Source organism: Strix aluco, chromosome 7 (assembly GCF_031877795.1).
Source record: "Strix aluco isolate bStrAlu1 chromosome 7, bStrAlu1.hap1, whole genome shotgun sequence".
NCBI lineage: Eukaryota > Metazoa > Chordata > Aves > Strigiformes > Strigidae > Strix > Strix aluco.
The window spans coordinates 21,463,290-21,470,754 of record NC_133937.1 but is presented as its reverse complement, the minus strand read 5'-3'; positions in this window follow the sequence as shown (position 1 = coordinate 21,470,754).

The following is a 7,465-nucleotide window of genomic DNA, read 5'->3' as shown; positions in this document are numbered from 1 at the left end:
TCAGCGAGGGAAGCTATTACCTTCCCTTATTTGTGTGAACAAATGTTTCTTTCGCATCACTTCAGCACACTATGGGAAATGAAGATGAAAATAAAAAATGGTAAGTAAGAGGAGAAAGGCCTGGAGAATTAAAATTAGTAATCTTGATCAGGCAAACACACTGGACTGGAGAATAGATTCTGAGTTTCTGAAACCTTTTGGTGTGTGCCTTGGCTCCCTGGGTATGGGAGAAAGATGGGCAGCACTGAGACAGGCCGCTGGGCACAAGGGACCCCCAGAGCTGCTGCTTCTGCTGCTACTGAGAGGTTTGGGCACACTTAGTAACTGCCAACACTGCATGGGGCTGCCGTGGCAGCAGCAACCAGTGCTCCATCAAGCCTAACTCTCCTGCCCCACAACTGTAGCAGCCAGCATGGTTCTCCACAGACAAATCAGGCTGTCACAACTGTTTTGCCACCCCAGTTTGCTGCTGGTTTTGCCTATTCCTACAACCAGCTTTATCAGCACTGCCTGCAGCATCAGCAGCTCTGAAATTTGGGCCAAGCTGCACAGTACTGCTTGGAAATAATCAGTGAAGGAAACTAGATGAAAAGGGACCATTTTGGAGGCATTCAGTCAAAAGACTGAAGACACTGTTAGCTCCACTAATTCTTGATCAAGGATGCAGCTCAGGCATCCCACAACCAGCACAATAGGCATCTGCGCTCGCCTATTTGCCTGTCCAGCACAGGTTACACCTGCCCATGCTGAGCACTCCGAGCTCTCCCTGAGATCACTGGTATTCCCCTGAATGGATAATAGTGGGAAGGACTTCAGAGTCAGGGTTTGGACGCATGCCCCAGTTACGTCATGCTGGACCTGCAGTCTCCTCGCGGCAGATGCACAGCAACATAATGATGCTTGTCAATAGAGTTATTCAGAAGAGGAGGCAGTTGCAGACACAAGAAGTGAGCTAAGAGGTGCATACACAGCACGCATTTCTAAAGAGATAATGATGCAGCGTTGGCTTTAGTTACAGTTCATGTGCCACAGCAACAGTAGGATCATTCAGGTCAAACCCTACTGTCAGCTGCATCAGTGTAAATTGGGACTAACTAGAAGAGCCACACAGCTTGGTGCAGCACTTGCTCACTCAGTAATAAAGCAGGCAAAAATCCACTGGACTCAATAGAACTGCATGGATAGAAAAGCAGTGCCTGTGGGACGAATCCTGTAAATCAGACCTCACTGATATAAATCTGCTCTGAGCAGTGTGCAGAAGAGTCTGATTCAGTTCCTTCCAAGCAGAAAGGATGGCAAATTTCATAATAGTCAAAACAGTTGCAACCTGAATCTTTCTTGACCTCTCTCATGCTTGTAATTGAAAAACCAGATCATTTTAGTCAAGAGTATTGTTTTTCCTGTTTTTTATAACTATATTTAATCAAATACAAAACACAAAGACTGTTAAAAATGCTTTGACTCAGCAACCAAAAATGGGAAAACACAAGCAAAGGAAAGTACCTACTTAGCAAACCTGATAAAGAAAAGATGTTTATATTTACCTACAGGAAGAAATATAAATGGAGTGTGAATTAAAGAAAGGACAGAGAAGTATGACACTATATGATGGCATAGACCAGGTCTGAAATACGGACCTGTAGAGGCTTCAGACTTCTGAAAATTGCACTAGTCACACACAGGGAATATTGGAATAGCCAGTTTAGGTCTGACTAAAGTCCATCTTCTCCAATAGCCTCTTTGCCACAGTGGCTAATAACAAACATCTAGATGAAGCCTAGGAACATTGCAAGTATGCACTAATGCTTTCCCAGAAGACTCTACTGCCCTACAGCAAACTTCTGCTTAGCGTCACTACGCCAAAAGTGTTGAATTTAATATCTTCTGATATACTTTCTTTCCACAGTCAGAAGTAGCTGATTCCATAGATATTATATATTTATACATAAAAAATCACAAAGGTCTTTGCCCTCCCTGTCATTACATCAGTGAATTTGCATGGTCACTACTAACACTGCATGAAAGCAATTCACGTACTCCTAAGAATGCATGTCCACTCTTTACAGAGAGGGGAAATAAGACATGGAGCAGCCCAAGTGCTGTGCCAAAGCCCAATGCAGGATCAGCAGGGCAGAGAATACAGACAATGCTTTCCAAGTTCAACGTGGGTGACCTAATTATTAGACCATCATTCTTCTTTACTGCTGCCTCCAACAGAAATGCTGTTTTTGGAACTGTTAGGTGTTAAGTATTTCACCTTATTGAATATATAGGGTCTCGATTCTCATATTTCAAGCTTTAAGACCTGGAAGAACCCTGTGCTTTCATTCACAACTGCATCAAACAGGAGCCTCAGCAAAGTCTGTGACATTACACTACACTGTGTGGACTAATAACAAGTCCAAACACTTCACAGGCACACTGTACAGATTCTGTCTTCTGCATTCAGTTAAAAAATGTGTTCCCCCCCTCCATAATCCAGTGCCTGCAGGAGGCTAGCAATGTTTCATTTGCATCCCTCACACCACTGCTGATGGCGGTCTGTCCTGATGCAGACACTCCACAAGGCCTTTCCTTTACAGATCAGAATCTACTCAGTGCTATCAGAAATCTGAGTCAATGGGCAACTAAAATAATTACCTCTAATCATATTCTTCAATTACTTCACAGTACTGAGGGAGGACTCACAGGGCTGGGACCAGATGCAAACATATTCTGTTGTGATTAAAACTGGCTGAAATGCTCCAATGAATATAAAACACTGACTATTCACTCCTTTTGGGAACAACCCCTGTATGTTTTAAGCTGCTTGATATTTAAACTCATTAGAGTGACACCAGGGAAGCAATGGAAACCTGTGGTGAGTGCACAAAGGTTCCTGCAGGGACCCCTTCAAAAGAGCTGCCACCTTGAAATGCATACAAAACACAAAACAGCTACTTGGAAGAAAAGGCTGCTGTGTATTCACAGGATGAGCAGTTCTAACCGTAACTGTCAAAGCAACTGTGCAGGCTGGTTGGTGAATCTGCCCCTCACACACTGGGTATCTCCGACAGCTCTGGGACTTTTCTATTTCAGCCCAGGTCCCTCTTTGGGAGCCTATTGGTATCTTTTTGTCCTGAGGTAGGGCCCCTGTCCTCAGCTCTCAAAGGCTGTTTCCTTTGGGACTGTCCTTGCTGGAGGCTTCGGCTCCTTCCTGCCAAAGGGATGCAGCCTGCAAAGTAGAGCTGGAGAAGCTCTGAGGTACCTCAGCAGGTCCTGGTATGAGGAGCTGACTGGATGTGTTTGGTATTGGACTGAGGACAGCTGCAAGTTCACAGGGACTTGTCTGGGGAAGCTGGGGAAATTGTTTTGTCAGATAAGCAAATGGATGATATAAAGGAGAACTAAATATAAGAGAGAAATAACTGATGCTGGGAAGGGGAAAAAGTGATTGCATGGGAAAAGGCAGCATATGTGAACTTACAGTTGCCTCAAATCACTGCTTTAGCAGAGCCAGGAACTACAGAAAAAGCAAAGTGCTGCCAACAGCCATTATTTAACTTGAAGTTTTGCACTATCTTACACTTGAGACACTAAGTCTTCAACTCATGTGGCTGTGGTAACTCCTACTTTAATTTAAAATGTACCTTGCTCTTGAGGCTGTAGAGAACAGTTAGAAGCTCTGATCTCTGCTACATTATAAAGGCTCAGAAACTGGGACATCAATAGTACTACTTATAGAACCCCAAAACTTCTAAACTGTCAGGATTATTTTGAGTGTGCTCATGGATTTTTGAATTCTCAGAGTTACAAACACAAGCTCAGTAAACAGGCCCATACCTGCTTGCTACTAGAGAGGGTGGTCCTTCCCTCTGACACACACCAAGTCCAAGAAGTTCCTGGCTTATAAAGGGCAAAAGCCTAGCCCTGCATCTCCTCTCAAAATTACTCCAAGATGCGTGCAGGAAAAGCCCACTGTATATTGCTGGGAACTCATGGGCAAATGATTTCCACCAGAGACTGGCAGAGATGAGTTAGAGGTGTAGAGTAAATGAAAAGTATGCATTGGCATTTAAATGTAAACATCATGTATATCCAACTACTATGCAGTGCCAATAGTAATGTTTTTTCATCTCCATTCCCTTTCCTGCTGCTATACTAAGATCTCTCTTAAACTTACCCAACAAGATCACTGCCTTAGTCCTGCATCCCCTGCATAGAAATAATTCCTACGGTCGGTTTCCCTGAGTACTATCATCCAGATACCAATGAAGCACATAAATAAATAATTTAGATCTAATTCATAACATTTTCCAAATAATGTTAGTGAAACAATAACTCAAATCTAGTTCCTGTTAAATAGCATGATCTACACATACAAGAGGGTGCAAATGGAAAATCATTCTCAAGCCCACATGATATAACATCAACAAAACTAATAAACTTTTCATTCAGTTCTACCACCTGCCAGGCTTTTCAAACAAGCTGATGAAAGCAGGCAACATTGTACAGAGTTCAAACATTAAGATCAAATTTCAACACCCTTGGCCTGTGCTTTTAATGAATTAGACCGAAAGACACTCAGATCAGATACTCATGAGAGGAAAAGCAAAAGACCTTATCTGGCACCTCAGCACCAGCCTCATCCCCGGTGTGTGCCCAGATGGAGCAGCCTGTGGCTTGGTGCACCAGCACACATCCCACCCTTGTCTCTTCTCTGCTTATTGTTGGAGCTTGAAGCTTGAACCACAACAGCATTATGGCCCAGCAACATGCAGTAAAGTTGAGCAGTTTCAGTGCATATGCTGAAGTCTTATACAGGAGTGTAGACTTGTGCAGTGTAGTCCCTTAGGTACACTGCATTGAAGGGCTTGGACACACTTTGCTTTCAACATTGAGCACAGTACTCTACTGATTTTACTTTCTCCATTGAGTTTAATGGGAACAACATGAAGCTATGACTGGACCTTCTGTGTGAGCCATAAATGCCTTCCCATCATGATTAAGGAAGACTAAAAACCACGTCTCATGTCCTTGATTATTCTGAAAGTAGAATCCAGTGCATTCACCTAGAAGCATGTGGTTTTTCAGGCATCCTTCTTGGGGAGGTGATGCTATTGATCTGAATTGGGCTGAGGCTTAGAGCGTGTGCGGGAAATGAAAAAAGGATGGCTGTGACTGCTGCGTGGCTTGTCTGCAGCAGAAGCAACGAAACCACACAAGGGGCAGGATGAATCCAGAAGCGGTACCAAGCCTCAAACCAAGGAACAGCTGCTAGTTCTCTGCTCCCAAGCCTTCCTACTAACTTATTTATTATCTCCTCCTGCGTAATTTGTCATAATCTCTGACTCGTCAGGCCAATTAATCATGCTTCAGAAAAAATGAGATTTCTCACAAGGAGATTATCTGTCTCTGACAAACAAGGGATAATTCAATTAGCTTCCTTTTCTAAACATTTATTAACTGGTTTTGGTAAATTAGTCCTTTTTGTAATTTAGCTATAATTTAGGAAGATTTAATATGTCATTAGGCACACCAAATTCTATGTTAATATAACATTATGGCTGAGATTTTAATTGCCCCAGAGTCAGGAACTGTATACATAAATGGCTTGATTCCCACATGGAAGCGGCTGATAGGAAGTACACAAGGCTCCACAGAAATTCTCCTTAAAATCCCTTCTTCTGTGAGTTAAGCACATGCTTAAGGACTCTGGAGAATAGGAGGCTTTCTGTGACATGAGTAAGAACTCTAAGAATTCAGTGAGAAAGAGAAATATTTACATATTTATTTGTAGAATTGCTACATACCACAGAAATTTATAGTATACATGGATTTAGCTCTCCTCACACTTCTCAGAGTTCCTATTCTCCATACTGTAATTTCCTGGGAAAATCCTAGTACCTGACTGTGGCCTGCAGATGAGATTACCTTCTCTGTTTCATTCTGGATTATGCCTTTTAGTCCTTTTGGACACCGCCAATTGATACTAATGGCATTAAAGATGTCAGTGCAACTTCATACTGAGAGTAAAAATCAGCCTCTTTCATGCTGGTGGAAATCAAGAAAAAATCAAAGCAACGGAGTTGTGTGGATGTTAAAAGGTGTAAGAGGAGAAGCAGATCCAGTTTTAAAGCAATATTAATTACTTTACTATAGCAGGGTCATATAGACTTTGCCTGAACTGAAAGTGAAGAGTCAGTTTAAACAGACTAATCCCTACAGACTGCTGGATGCAGCCCAACTGTAGTGTGGATTCAGAGCATCATAACTGGTTGCTGGAACCACTGAACTCGGAGTATTTCCTAGTATATCTGGTAGTAACCTGTCCAATGCAGATCCTTTCAGAGTTCATGTTTTACAGCATGGATCCACCATAAAGTGCTAGGATTTGGGGAATCTTTACTTACAGAGAATTTTGGAGCTCAGGCCAAAGCAGCCTCCTCCCATCATTTGAATAGATTAGCCAGTTTCCATCAGAACTTGACAGAAGGGCAGAAGCCTCCAAGACAGTTACATTCCAGTATGTTTCATGAAGACAAGCAGCTAGAAAAAGACCCTACTAGTCCTCTCTAAAGTGTGGATCTTAGTGCCTAAGAAGAGACAAAACCCTATCTGAAGCTTTTCCCAAGGCTGGGGAGTTCTCTAGATCTCTCTTTACAGATTACCTGACACCTAATAATAGCCATAGCCTTATTAGCTAATGTCAACCAAGCGTATAACACAAAACTGTTGGGAAGCAGACTTCATCAGTTTTGCTGCTCACAAGATGTATCTGCTTACACTTGAAATATACATCAGCAGAAGCAGTAGGAAAATGGCTGCAAATGAAGACAAGCCAGTTCAGCCCATCTGCCTGGCACAGCCACTACATGCCAACTGTGTGGTAAACCACATTTAAGAAAACATAAGAAAACATTAAGTTTTTTATCACAGGCAGCTGCCTTTCTGACTCTCAGCTGGAATGACTGGTACCCATTTACAGCTGATTTGACCAAGAAAAGCCTCAAGGCAGCAAGATCTGATTCTCTACCTGTTTTGAAAACACCACTAGCACGACAAGGGAGCTTATACCTCTGGCAAAAAGCCAGATGCTGTAACCACTCTGCCATCACACCTTCATTTAGGGAAAATAAGAACTTTCCTTAATTTTATTTTATGGTTAAGATACTCCAGGACTCATTAGATGCCATGTTGTTCACTAGTTTAAGGACACAAATTCATATTTGAAATAAACTGTATAAAACTGAGGTTTTTTCATGAGTTATTTCAAGTGGTAATTGGAGGCGTGATTTTGTACTCATCTATACACCAGCAAAGACTGGGAGTAACTTGATGGAATTACGGCAGGAACAAACAGTGTTGAGAGGAGGAGAGCACAGCCCATGTATTTTGTAATTTAAAATATTCCTATATTTAAATACCCCAAACTCAATAATTATTACCATTAAGGGATTTATTAGACAAGGATTGCTCTGGAGAA